General features: G+C 34.9%; 1 protein-coding gene across 14 annotated transcripts in view; it reads left to right on the forward strand.

The window, feature by feature from the left end:
* Positions 1-15289, forward strand: part of FOXP2 (forkhead box P2) — a 531942-nt gene that overhangs the window by 119144 nt on the left and 397509 nt on the right. Inside the window, exon 1 of one of the 14 annotated variants that reach the window (XM_079931104.1) lies at positions 14604-14712. The exons of the other annotated variants lie outside the window; for them this stretch is intronic. The gene's annotated coding sequence lies outside the window, so the exon portion shown is untranslated. Of the gene's footprint in view, positions 1-14603; positions 14713-15289 lie in introns of those variants that run through there. 14 annotated transcript variants of the gene reach the window in all.

The following is a 15289-nucleotide window of genomic DNA, read 5'->3' on the forward strand; positions in this document are numbered from 1 at the left end:
CACAGGATAATCACATTGTAGCCATAGCTGACATGAGATTTCTGTTTTCATAATGCTGTGAGTGTTAAGAAGTCTTTTATAAAGTTTGATGGTAGAACTTGGTGATAGTTGTTTTTTTTTTTCTTCTCCTAAAAATATTACAATATAGAAGAAAATATAGGAAAAATATTGATAAGCCTACATTATTATATAACAGTATCTGTTGTCCATATATTTACATGGATTCATGACTGCTGTCATTGTGTATATACCATTTTGTATTCTTTGTTTTTTTAATAAATTTATTTATTTATCACTTTTGGCAGTGTAGGGTCTTCATTGCTTTGCGCGGGCTTTCTCTAGTTGCAGTGAGTGGGGGCTAGTCTAAATTGAGGTGCGCGGGCTTCTCATTGAAGTGGCTTCTCTTGTTGCGGAACATGGGCTCTAGAGCTCCCGGGCTTCAGTAGATGAGGCGCGTGGGCTCAGTAGTTGTGGCTCGTGGGCTCCAGCGGGCAGGCTCAGTAGTTGTGGCGGGTGGGCTAAGTTGCTCCGCGGCATGGGGGATCTTCCTGGACCAGGGCTTGAACCCGTGTCCCCTGAGTTAGCAGGCTGATTCTTAACCACTGCACCACCAGGGAAGCCTTACCATTTTTTATTCTGATTGCTTCCTTAACTTCATAGTATGACATTATTTTGATAATTATTACCTGTAATGAATATGCACTATTTCTTCTGATTCATAGTGGGAATTTCCTTACTTCAAATGAACATTAATTCATGTAGCATCATTTACCCAAATGGACATTATTTCAAGTTGCTTTTCTTATCCTTTGGTGGTAGCCCTTATTGGATATAATTCAGGCGGTCTCTGCTTAGGAGAAAAAGGAAAGGGGAAAAAAATGGCAGTTCAGACTTTACTTTTCAAAAAGTTTTTAGTCAAAGAAATACCACCACTTTCATCACCAATACCACAACAATAATAGAAATTTTTCAATATTCACTTGATTGACGTAGTCCTAAGGTAAATGGACAAATGTAATTTTTTGAATGCCTATTTTTTCTTGAAGAGTTACCTGAACAAGGCATCCACTCAAACTTCTTTTGATTAAAAGAAAACTCTAAGTTCTTCTAAATTCTAAATTAGTTTAGTTGCAATTAAGTGGCATTGTATGGTTATCACCATCATTCTTATTAAGTGTAGGAGTAGTAGTAGCATGAAGTATATTAGTTTTAGGACAAATTTATGATACAGCAGATTTGCAGTGTCAGCTGATTGTTATACATCTTGTAGTATTGTCTTATGATCAGTATTTTAAATATCTGTCAGCAGTATGTGGTTATTGAAGTTTAATTTTATTATTTAAATGACTTCATTTTATGACTATGATTTTAGTTTTACTGGCTTAGTTCTTCTGTTATTATTTTTCATAATTTTGATACTAAGCCCTTTAGTCAGTATTAAGCTCTGAATTATAATGTCCTTCACATGGGTAAAAACAGTTCACTTTGTGGTTTTCTGGTTCATGACACAATTTCCAGGAAATTGTGGGGGGGAAATGGGTACTGCCAAGACAATTTATTTTGTACTTCACTATGTCCTAAAATTTATGGCCTAGAAACAAATAAGTAATATCAATATTTTTCTAAGAAATATTTGGATTTACTATACTTAGGGCCAAAAAAGCCAGGGGAAAAGAAGGTATAAGCATCAGTCCTAGGAAAAACAGGCAAGTAACTTTTTTTTTCATGTGTATCCTCTCCATTTTCTGTTTATCCCCTTTATTTTCCCAGCCATCGGGTAGCATTTATTCTAACTCCTCCACACGGTATCTATGGCCCCTCTTGTCTCTTTAAGGCTGTGGACTGCAGTAAATCATCCTTCTTCAGAAGTGGAATTTTATATGCTTTTGTTCCTTTCTTCCTTCTCTAATTAGATCATAATTTGTGTGTCATGATCATGGGAATTTTTTGAACTGAATGACTTGAAATATCTGATAGATTATTGATACTGTGTGGCTCCTGATTTTAGGCTCCACAGATACAACTGTGGCCATGACCCAAGATAAATAACTGTTCTCAAGACTTGTTGGGTTCAGTCTTCATGCTATTCTCTTAAGCCTTGCTCCAGTTCCACTCACCTTAAGGACATACTGCTGACTTTCCAGCAGATAGAAAGGACTTATGGCAGAAGTATATGTACCTATTTAGTCATGTGAACCAGACCAGTCCCTATTTTCCAAGACAAGAATGGGCTGCTTCCAGGGGGCCCTTCTGAGAGAATTTATCTTCAAGCATAACATGGTGGTTTAGGAGTAATCCTTGACATTGTTTCTGATACTTTAATTTATCCATTTATTCATTCACTAATTTGTTTTAATTTGCATTTGTATATGTATTTATTCAGCATTTGCTCTGTGCAGGTATTAGGTACCATGCTACGGAGAGAAACAGGTCTCTTCACCTTATGCAGTTTGCTTATGGTCTAGTAGAGTAACTAGGCTATAAGGGTCTATGGAAAGAAAAACAGAGAAGGAAATGTGTTTATAATAAGATATGTTTCACGTTAAAAGGGGTTTCCATGAGTTGCTTCGCGAGCATAAAGATAGTATTGTAATTAATTCATTAATTAATAAGTTAAAAATTTTTATTGCAGTAAAGTTGATTTACAATATTATATTGGTTTCAGGTGTACAACATAGTAATTTGGTATTTTTATAGATAATACTACATACAAAGTTATTATATTATAAAATATTGACTGCATTTCCTGTGTTGTACATTACATCCTTATAACTTATTTTGTACCTAGTAGTTTGTGCCTCTTGATACCCTTCACCTGTTTGCCTGTCCTCCCACCTCTCTCCCCTCTGGTAACCACTAGTTTGTTCTCTGTATCTGTGAGTTCATTTCTGTTTTGTTATATTCGTTCATTTGTTTTATTTTTTAGATTACACATGTACGTGAAAACACAGTATTTGTCTTTCTCTGTATCACTTATTTCACTAAGCATAATACCCTCCAGGACCATCCATGTTGTTGCAAATGGTGAAATTTCATTCCTTTTTATGGCTGAGTAGTATTTCATTGTCAATATATACCACTTCTTATTTATTCATTCATCTGTTGATAAACACTTAGGTTGCTTCCATATCTTGGCTATTGTAAATAATGCTGCTATGCACATTGGGTTGCATGTATCTTTTCAAATTATTGTTTTCATTTTCTTTGGATAAATACCCAGGAGTGGAATTGCTGGATCATATGGTGGTTCTATTTTTAATTTTTTGAGCAGCCACTAAACTGTTATCCATTGTGTCTGCACCAACATACATTCTCACCAACAGTGTACAAGGGTTTCCTTTTCTCCACATCCTGGCCAACACTTGTTATTTCTTGTCTTTTTGACAGTAGCCATTCTAACAGGTGTGAGGTGATATCTTATGATAGTTTTGATTTTCATTTCCCTGATGATTAGTGATGTTGGACATCTTTTCATGGGCCTGTTGTCCATATGTATGTCTTCTTAGAAAAAAATGCCTATTTGGGTCCTCTGCCCATTTTTTGATTGGGTTGTTTGGTTTTCTGATATTGAGTTATATGAGTCTTTTAAAATATATTTTGGATATTAATTCCTTCTTGGACATATTTGTTTGAAAATATTTTCTCCCACTGAGCAGGTTGCCTTTTTCTTTTGTTGATGGTTCCTTTACTGTGCAAAAGTTTTTAAGTTTGATTAGGTCCTATTTGTTTAATTTTGCTGTTGTTGCCCTTGCCTGAGGAGACAGATCCAGAAAAAATTGCTAAGACATTTGTCAAAGAACATACTGCCCATGTTTTCTTCTAGGAGTTTTATGGCTTCGGGTTTTACATTTAGGTCTTTAATCCATTTTGTGTTTATTTTTGTATGTGGTGTGAGAAGATGTTTGTTTCATTCTTTTACGTGTAGCTGTCCAGTTTCCCAACACCACTTATTGAAGAGACTGTCTTTTTCCCATTTTATATTCTTGCTTTCTCTGTTGTAGATTAATTGACCATATGTGTGTGGGTTTATTTCTGGGCTCTCTATTCTGTTCCATTGATTGATCTATGTGTCTGTTTTTGTGCCAATACCATACTCTTTGGATTACTGTAGTTTTGTAGTTTAGTCTGAAGTCAGGGAGCATGATACCTCTAGTTTGTTCGTTTTTCTCAAAGTTGCTTTGGCTGTTTGGGGTCTTTCATGGTTCCAAACCAATTTTAGAGTTATTTGTCCTTTTTCTATGAAAAATGTCTTGGGTATTTTGACAGGGATTGCATTAAATCTATAGATTGTTTTGGGTAGTATGGACATTTTAACAACATTAATTCTTGCAGTCCATGAACACCAGATATATTTCCATTTATTTGTATTGTTTTCAGTTTCCTTCATCAATGTCTTATGGTTTTCAGGGTGCAGGTCTTTCACCTCCTTGGTTAAATTTATCCTTTGGTATCTTATCCTTTTTGATGTGATTGTAAATGGAATTATTTTCTTGATTTTTCTTTCTGAGAGTTCATCATTAGTGTATGGTAAGTGCAACAGATTTCTGTATTTTAATCTTGTATCCTGCAACTGTACTGAATTCATTTATTAGTTCTAAGTTTTTATGTTGGAGTCTTTAGGATTTTCTATGAATAGTATCATGTCATCTGCAAATAGTGATAGTTTTACTTCTTTCCTTCTGAACTGAATGGCTTTTGCTTCTTTTTCTGTCTGATTGCTGTGGCTACGACTCCTAATACTATGTTAAATAGGAGTGGCAAGAGTAGGAATCCTTGTCTTGTTTCTGATCTTAGAGGAAAAGCTTTTGGCTTTTCACTGTTGAGTATGATGTTAGCTGTGGCTTTGTCATAAATGGCATAATGGTAGTGTTTAAAGCAATCCCAAGGATGTGATGGTTCTGGAAGAAGGCACATTTGAGTTGAGTCTTGAAGAACATGGAAAAATTAGTTACAAGATGAAGAGAAAAAGAATCCCAGAAGAGAATGAGGGCAGGAGATAGTGTAATCTCAGAGACCTATAAAGAGTTATTGAATAAATGGACAAAAGGATTACTCTTACCAGTAATATATGAAAATGAGAGTGCCAATTTTCCTGAAGGTTTGCCAGCAAATGCATTGTAATTTACCATAATATTGTTAGTACTTGAATAAACAAAAATCAATTATTAATGATATCAAATTTAAATGTCTTTGCTAGCGAGGATATTTTTTTTCCATGTTGTCTTCCAGCAGTACTGTTTTGGTTTGTATATTTTTGGATTTTTGTGTTTCAATTTGCATAATCTCTTTGAATATTAAAGACAGTACTCTATTTTTTTCTGTAAATTATTTTCTTTGTGTGCTTTAAGTACTTTAAAATAGATATTTTTCATATTAAAGAAATTTCTTTCAATTATTGCTATTTAGTATTTTGACTAGAAATGTAGTAAAATTATCTTTTGCCTGTTCATAAGCATATTCATGTGATTTAGCTTAAGATGTTACAGATTTGTGTATATCATTTTTCCATTATATGTTTCTTTAACCATCATTATTAAGTATAATAGGCCCATGGCCTATTTTTTGAGAAATGGCTTAAAGGTTTGATTCAGTTGGGTCTTTGTATGTTAGTCACACCCATAATTCATTATCTGTACTTTCTAGTTACATTAAATTGGAGCTTTAGAACCTAAAGACCCTTGAAGAGCAATCTGAGGGTAAAATTCTTCTGAGGGTAAAAGATTTTTACTATTTTCCCAGCTTTTTACAGTTTACATCTATATCTAATTTAATAGTAGTTGTTTTAAGTCAACTTATCTTTAGCGATTTTTCCAAAGCATTCAATTCAGTTTTCAAAGTATTCTGCTTTTTCATTTTTGAATTCATATTTTATTACATTACCTAATGAATGTTTAATTTAATCATGGAATCACAATGACAACTTCAATAGGAATAAACAAGTTCAAACCGTAGGAAATAGCATACTCAAGTAATTCAAAGAGAGTTTAATAAAGGGCCTATATAACAAAGGGGTAGGCAGGGTATAGGGAAATCATAAGGGATTATGCAACACCCAAGAATGGTTATTCTAAAGTTGTGTGCCTCCTTCTGACCTCTCACTGGTTGGACCTGACTGGAAGCTGAAGATATATATTCATGTATATGGCATTGCTTACTTTGATAGAACAGACGGGAGAAAGAGCAGAGTGGAGAGTGGCACTGAACAGGCAAGCGAAAAATATTTGGCAAACTTATGAACCAACACAGTCAGTCCTGATTTAGCATAATGGAGAACTGTATACACATCATATGTGTTCACATTCACTGTGATATGGGCATCAGTCAGTGTATTTAGTAAAAGGAATGAGGAACACTGTTGATCCAATCAGTGAGTTAAGAGTGCTTCTACTCTGGCACTCTAAACTATCAGCAACTTACTTTCCCCAAATTTGTTCTTACTCTTCATATCCAGATTAGATTTCTATCTTGATCTTTCTAACTCTTCCCAAATTACTGCAGCTTTCTTATCCTCTAAGGCTTCCCGTATCTGCATTAAATACTCCGGCAAATAAATTAGGCTGTCAGTTTTTTTTTATTATAGTCAAGAAAATTTCAGTGAAAAATTTGGAAAAAATTTTCCCTGGTGGTTTGGGTAACTGTTGTAGTCCAGGGAGTTGCTTTAGTTATGGTTATTGGATTTCTTTCTTTCCCCCTCTTTATTATGTAATAGTTGATACATACAAAAGAATGTATGTAATGTTTTCATAAGTTCTGAAATGTAATAAGACAAACATCCTGAATCCACACCCAATAAAAGAATTAGAACATTACCAATAAAATGCATTAATTCATTTTCACTATTTAATATTCCATTTTATAATTATCCCATATTTTACTTATCTATTTTATTGTCTGTGGACATTTTTAGTTTGTTTTTGCTATTGCAAACAACAGTAGAACATTTTTGTACATTTCATACATATTTATTAGTACATATATGCAAGAGTTTCCCTAGGGTCTTTCCTTAGGAGTGGGATAGCTCAGCCATAACGTGTGCATGTTTGGCTTTAAAAGACACAATGCCAGGGCTTCCCTGGTGGAGCAGTGGTTGACAGTCCGCCTGCCAGTGCAGGGGACACGGGTCCGTGTCCCGGTCCGGGAAGATCCCACATGCCGCGGAGCGGCTGGGCCTGTGAGCCATGGCCGCTGAGCCTGCGCGTCCGGAGCCTGTGCTCCGCAACGGGAGAGGCCACAATGTTGAGAGGCCCGTGTACCGCAAAAAAAAAAAAAAGACAATGCCAAATTATTTTCCTAAATGTATGTATCAGTTTACACTTCTGCCCGCACCTATAAGTCTTCTATGTGCTGTGTATGCTCATCAGCATTTGTCAGACAAGTCCCTTTTTTTTTTCTTTTGATCAAACTAATGGGTAAAAAAAAAAGGTAAATCATGATGTTCTTAATTTGCATTTCCTGGATCACTAAACAGGTTGATCAGCCTTTAATTTGTTTATTGGTCATTGGGCATTTATGTTTTTTTCTTCTTCCGTCTCCCATTTTTCTATTGGGTTATGCATCTGTTGCATATTGATTTGAAGGAATTCTTTATATATAGTATTTATAAGTTGATAGATACATAGATAGATAGGTAGATAGATAGATAGATGGCAAAAACAGTCTCTTAATTTGTGATTATACTTAGTGAATATATTATCCCAATTTATGGTATATCTCTTTACTTTAAGTGACTTGATGAAGTGAAAGTCTTAATTTTAATTTAATTTATCCATGTTTCTGTTATGGTTAGGATTTTTTGTTTCTTATTTAAGCAAACATTTCCAATTTTGCAACCACAAAGTTATTTTTCTTTGTTTCCTTCTAGAAATTTAAAGGTCTGTCTTTTTCATTTAAGTCTTCCTTCCATTGGGAATATACATATATATATATATATATATATATATAATACATATATATGTGTTTTGTGTGTGGTATGATGGAGATCAATTTCATTTTATTCGTTATAGCTAACTGGTAATTCTAGCACTGTTTTTGGCAAGTCCATGCCTTCTCTGTCCTATTCTGTTGCCATTTATGTATGACCCTATTTTGGGGGCTTTATTCTGTTTTATTAGTAAATTACTCCATCTCTGAACTTCACTGTCTTAATTACTATATATTTCCTAAGACTTCCGCTTTCTTAGAAATGCCTTGGTTATTCATAGGTTGTTGCTTTTCCATATGAATTTTACAGTCAGCTTTGTAGTTTGCATAAAAGCCTTTGGGATTTTCATGGAAATAATATTGATTCCATAAATTTGTATGGGAGAACTCTGAGTGATACTGAGTCTTCCTATTGATGAACATTTTATTCCTCTCTATTTATATATTCTCAGCTTCTTTCAGTAGAGTTTTACAGTTTTCTTTACAAAGAACATGTACAAATTTCTAAATATTTATATTTTTAGAATCTTTATACATTATGTTTTTTAGTTATTATACAAAATACACTTCCTGTGTCAACAATTATATGTAAATCACCAGTTTTATTGTTTCCTTTTAAAATCTTCTACCTGTTATTATTTTTTTCTTTATTTCTCAGCTGACAACAACTTCGAGGAGAGTTTACAGTGTTGGAAGAAGCACTCACAGTGGGCATCTTTGTTTTTTTCCTTATTTTAAAGAAAGTATTTCCAGTGTTTTTGGAAGATAGTTGATAAGATTAAAAAAGTTATATTAATAGATTTTAAGAGATGTAAAAACTCTTATAGATGTGACCCCTCTCGCGTGCTTTTTTTGCCTTCGAGAAGAGGTTCTCCCCGATTAGCTACTGAATTTAAATTATAGCTTTCCTGTTGTTAACTTTTCCTGAATGTTGTGATTAAACCCTACTTGATCACAATAGATTCGCTATTATTCTTATATCCTGCTGGCTTTGGTTTGCTAATATTTGTTTAGGATTTTGGCCTGTTATTTGTCTTTCTCAAATAGAACTTTTCTGACTGAGCTATTAGGATGGGAGTATTTTGTTTTTTATTTTTGTTTTGTATTGTGTGGCATGTTTGTAAGATTGGAAGGATAAATTCCTTCAAAATTTGATAGAATTTTGCCTCTTGCTTATAAATTAATCTGGGTCTTTTGTGGCTTTTCTTTCTTTTCTTTCCCTTTTTTAAGGAAATATCTTTCTTTTTTTTTTTTCTTTTAGAAATTACTGGTTCATCTTATTTTGCCTTTCAACTGCTCCTTCTCCTTGAGTAAATATTTTTTTCTAGCAATTTTTAACTTTCTTCTGTATTTTGTCATAATGTTCATATTATTCTGTTATTTTCCCACTGAGTTGCTTTTTTTGTTTGTTTGCTTGTTTCCCCCTCTTTTCCCCTCTGACTTTTAGTAAATGCTTCATATATGCCAGGCAGTCTGCCAAAAATCCTTACAAAAATTATTACATTATTTTTTCCCATTTTATTTATAAGCGGCTCTGAGAGGATAACGGGCCCAAAGTCACATAGTTGGTGGTGGAGCTGAATTGCACTTGTTTTCCTTATGGATCACACAGGCTCTTGTCAGTAGAACACAATGTCTGTTTTCTAATCCCTGAGTTGAAGGAAGTGAGCCATGACATTTGTCTGAAAGAGTCAACTTGGAGGAAAAAAAAACAACTCATAAAATGTTTTGCCTTCCATCTGTGACTTTGAAGCACATTTTAAAGCACTCCAGTTTACATTTTTATCCATTATTGAAAATCCTAATAGATTCTATTTTGAGTTTTTAAAAAATGTTATTATGGAAATATTCTTATTGTAGCTTTTCCCTTTGTACACTAAATAAAACCTCAGATCATTTGTTTGACTCACAGGAACATATTGTGGTGACTCGGGATGCCTTTGTGCAATGACCTGATGGTTTTCTTCCTCCAAATATAGTCATTGGTTGTTCTCAGCCACTCCCTTGAAGATGGAACAATTCATATGAAACTTGAAACTCTTCACCACTTTTTATTTATATGTCCAGTAACATTTGGCACCTTTCTGTACAATGGCTGGGCTGTTTTATGTTCCTCTAAATATTTACTTCATCTCATCTTCTTTATTTTAATGTGCTTCAGCAAGAATAGCTTGCTCTTAGAATTTCTTTGTTTAGCAGATTAGAAAATGAGAATTTCCAGCTTTCCAGGATATTTGGAAACATTAATGTTGCCATTTAAGCTTTCAGCTTTTGAAAGTTTGCCATTTCATTATCTCTTTTCCATTTTTGTCAGATAACGTGGTAGAAATATCATTATTATGTCTGTCTTATTTACCTTAATCATTCTCTTTATTATTTTGTTAATTTCTTGGTTTTATGCAGGGAACAACATTGCTGGTATATATTTCTCTTACAGTCTTTCCCAATATCGATTTCTGCTTGAGTCAACCTAGATTGAAATTCTTACTTATTTTAGTGTTAAGCTGCAGTAACACAGGCTTCAGTGAAATCCATTTTACCTACGGCTTCTTGATTATTTGAAGTTATAGACTCCAATGTGTTGAGCCACTGAAATCTTTGCAAGAGAGAAAAGGGAATCATTTTCTTCCCCTGAAACTGTGGTGTACTAAACCAGTGCTCTATGTCAGATTGCATGAAGTTCAAACAAATTTTGGTACGCGGGTTTGGAATAGTTACATAATTGTAATCATTCGTAAAAATAGGGAATACTATTTAGAGTGTTTCGACAATTATAGATTTTATAGGCAGGCTACAAGATTTCCATCATTTTGTTATGGTGGAATCACTGTGAGCATGGAAGAAATTCAAAAAGTTTGTGGCCTGACTTCAGGGTTGAGGTTCAGTTCCCTTCTAGCTGAGGTTTTATATTTCAAATGCCAGTCTTTATTTATTTATTTATTTATTTATTTAGTGTTTCTAGAGGAAAAAAAACAAAACAAAACACATTTTATGCTCAGAGCAAAGACCCCAAACACCCAAACAGCATTCTGATTTGTCTATCTTCTGGTCCCTAATGCTTTTACTTTCCTAAAGCTTTGTGCTTTCTTTTTCTTCAGTAAACACTTAAAAAATATATTGCTTGCCATTGTAATTCAACACAAGGACCAGAGAGTTGCAAGCCTTTCTTGAATATCTGTCTTAGATTTCTGCATTTTACTTATGTTGTGAAACTTCATTTTTACAGAGTTAGAGGGAATTTATTTATTTAGGTAGAGTTCTTTTATTGTTTCTCTTATAATAACTATTTTCTACCCTTCTAAAAATATTTGAGGTGGTTTACAACATTTAGTGCAACAAAAATTATGAAGCAAAGAAACAGAGCAAAAGGATAATATCAGTGGGAAATTTAAAATGAAACAAGGAGCAAAGTTAATATATACATGGACAATATCAAGTCTAATGTACTTGCAAGAGATGGGCCACAAACTGGGCTCTCCCTTACCACAGATGGCAAAAGAGAAATGTGGTAATTTACGTGACTCACACAGTATCTGTTATATTACAGCAAACCAGTCTTACGAGGGTATTGAGGGCATGGTGAAATAAAAACTTTCAATAATACCACTGCCTTCCATGCAATAATATGTTCCACTGGGACTTTTTCATATACGTTTCTTAATTTATTCTGATAGCATATCAGAAAAGGCTCATATCAACAAATTTAGTTCTTTGAAAGATCAAACTATTCTACTAGACAGATCTTCCTCAATTTACAGTGGGATTATGTCCAGATAAATCCATCCCTGGGTTGAAAATATTGTATGTCGGAAATGTATTTAATACACCTAACATACCAAACATCATAGCTTAGCCTAGCTTGCAGTTGGGCATAGTCATGTAACACAAAGCCTATTTTATAATAGCACGTTGGATATCTCATGTAGTTTATTGAATACTGTACTGAAAGTGAAAACCAGAATGGTTGTATGGATGCAAAATGGTTGTAAGTGGCTGGGTTGTTTACCCTCATGATCACGTGGCTGACTGGGAGCTACAGCTTGCTGCCACTGCCCAGTATCCCAAGAGAGTATCATACCACATATCACTAGCCTGGGAAAAGACCAAATTTCAAAATTTGAAGTACGGTTTCTATGGAATGCATATTGTTTTCACACCATTGTAAAGTCAAAAAATTGTAAGTCGAACCATCTTAAGTCAGGGACCATCTGTAGTACAATACTATCTGCTCATGTGACCAAATCAGATAAGTTTCAGATTATGCCACTGTGTAGTCTCCAGAGTGGGATGCGCAAGAGTATCTTTGAGTGTTGTTGGAATGACATACCGAGACTTTTTCTGCATTTTAATTTTGTTTCAGCTTTAATAAAAGAAAAGTAAACTTTAAGCCTTAGTAGTCTTACTCTATAGATTGAGACTGTTGTACTCAGTTAGTGCCTTGGTTAGATTGTCACATGTCCTTTTAGTTTCAAGAGCTATCTTGAAGAAGAGAGAAGGTATCCCATGAGGCACAGAGTTTAATTGTGGTACCTTCACTGTTTAGCTCATTACACTTAGATGATATCTGATTAAGCGGATTTTTTGGAATGTTTAATTTTGTTTTACCTGTGAAATAAGTGACTTAAAGTAATTGTAGTGTGAAAATAATAGTAATGTCAACCGGCAAACAGCAAGAAGAAAAGAGCTACTACTTCTACTCTTAGCCCTTTGCCATTAACAAAACTAGTTTTAAAACAATCTAAACAACTCTGACAAGAAGTCATCCAAAAATATTTGATTATTAGAAAGACTATTTGAAATAAAGATTTACTTCCACTATCATTAAATATGTACCTATTGTGCCTCGAAATAGTAGGTACTGTGAACCTATTATAAGTTATATGGCATGTTTAGAACTAGACATCCAGAACATGAAGCCAAATCCCATTTTCTTCAGCAGTTCAGATTCAGTTGATACTCAACCAAGTATTTTACAAAATTTCACTAAACACAATGATAAATAAAAGTCCCCTTTGTGATTCTTAATAGTGAAAGACAAAACGCATAGCCTCTGGGAAATCTCTTGTTCTCCCTGTCATAAGAAGTTTGCCATATAATTGGATGAAACTACAGATGTCTCTAATTTGTCTCAGCTTACTTTATTTCTAAATTTTGATTGAATTAATGAGTAAGGAAAAAACTTGAAAGAAACTTATTCTATGGCAAGAGAATTCTGAAAATGGATTTTGGAAATGTTTCATCATTATTTATAATGCTTTCTTTTTGCTGAAAACAGTATTGTGTCACATATCAAAAACTCTCACATTTGTACACTTAAAACATTTGGAAATAGCTTTTCTAATCTATTTTTAAAACCTACAAAATGAAATGTTTTCATGAGCTTTGAAGCCGTTTGTCAAAAATGTAAAGGTTCCAGTCAGTTTGCAAAAACAACTGACTGTAGGGAATATGAAAATTTACTAAATGAAATGTTTATATACTGACTGGTTTCATACAGAGAAATCACCCATCAGCCTGGCCCAAGATTCTGGGAGCCTTTCAGACCTTTTCTGTGGGTAGACTTGTGCCTACTAAGATTCCTAATTAGAGGGATTTGCCAGTTTCCTTTTTTTCAGCAGCTTGTAATCTCTGGCTCCCTCTTTTATAACAGATGAAGGAGTTTGGAAAATAATACCGTGATTTAGTAAACAGATAAAGATGCATTTCCATTTTGATCCATGTGAGTTATTGTTATGAAATTAGGTCGTCTTGTGAAACTAAATATGAAATAAAATGTGAAATTTAAAAAAAAACCCTTAAAACCACACCTTCTAGTTGTTGCTAAGGTAAAGACATTCAAAAGCATGATTGGAATGAAGTAATAAGCAAGATGGCAGAACAGGAAGACCCTGACCCTCCTTCCTTGCCCAGAAACCCAGATTGAACAGCAGTATATGGACTAATTCCCTTGACGAGAAATCCAGAAACCACTTAAAAGTTTCCTGCACCCTGAGTAAGGATAAAACCAGCTTCAGCGCAGCTGGTGGGAAATTTGTGGTGTCTCTCAACGTAGCTGCTACCCTTGGCACAGCTGTGGTCAGGGGGAAACACCCAGCTCCCAGGCTTTCCCTGGCGAGGAAAAGACTGGACCATGCATGCAGCATTCTGACTTTTCACAGGTGTGGGAGGGCTGCCTGATGGACTAGCTTCCGTCTCACTTGTATTAGAGTGCTGATGGGACAAGGCATATCCTAGCTGACAACAAAAAAGAACTGGGCACCATATTGCTGCTCCAGAAAGCCCATACAGCTTTGGGGCCCCTCCCTTAAGAGAAAAAAAGAAGAGTGGAGCATATGCCCAATGTACTAGCTTTTCAGGGGACTGTCTGAGGCATTAGTTTCTGACGAGCTCAATTCAGGGTCCTGATGCGACCTGGCATACTGTTTTTTTAGTTTTGTTTTGTTTTTTGACATCTTTATTGGAATATAATTGCTTTAGAGTCGTGTGTTTCTGCTTTATAACAAAGTGAATCAGCTATACATATACATATATCCCCATATCTCCTTCCTCTTGCGTCTCCCTCCCACCCTCCCTATCCCACCCTTCTAGGTCGACCTGGCGTACTCTTGATGCCTACAGGCTGCTGAGAACAAAAAAGAGCTGGGCAGCATGCTGCTGCTTGAGGACCCACAGTATAGCGGACAGACACCAGAGGGAGCAAGAGATTACAACCTGCTGAAGAAAAGGAAACTGGCAAATCCCTCTAGGAATCTTAGTAGGCACAAGTGCAGAGAAGATATATCCACAAAACAGGTTTGAAAGGTTCCCAGAATCTTTGGCTGGGCTGATGGGTGATTTCCCTATATGAAACCAGTCATTAAAGACTGGGAGATATAGTTTTTTTCCCCAAACGCACAGATATCAGTACAAAGTTACAAAGAACATTAAGAAACAGGGGGAAATGGCCCAATCAAAGCAACAAACTACATCTCCATAAACCAACCCTAAAGAAATGGAGGCATACGAATGACCTGACAGAGTATTCAAAATAACCTTCTTAAAGATGCTCATTGAGCGCAGAAAAACAGTACATGAACAAAATGAGAATTTCTAAATAAGCCTGTGTCTATTGAATACCTTTTATCCATAATTAATAACCTTAAAAAAAAAAACACCTGGCCTAGGTGGATTTGCTAGTTACATTACATCAAACATTTAAGGAGGAAATTATGCCAATTCTCTATAATTTTTTTCACAAGATAGAAGCATAAGGAATACTTCCCAAATTGCTCTATGAGGCCACCATTACCTAGTACAAAAGCAGACAAAGATATTGCAGGAAAAGAAAAGTACAGACCAGTATTTCTCATGAACATATGTGTAAAAGTCC

Source organism: Stenella coeruleoalba (assembly GCF_951394435.1).
Source record: "Stenella coeruleoalba genome assembly, chromosome: 9".
Classification (NCBI taxonomy): domain Eukaryota; kingdom Metazoa; phylum Chordata; class Mammalia; order Artiodactyla; family Delphinidae; genus Stenella; species Stenella coeruleoalba.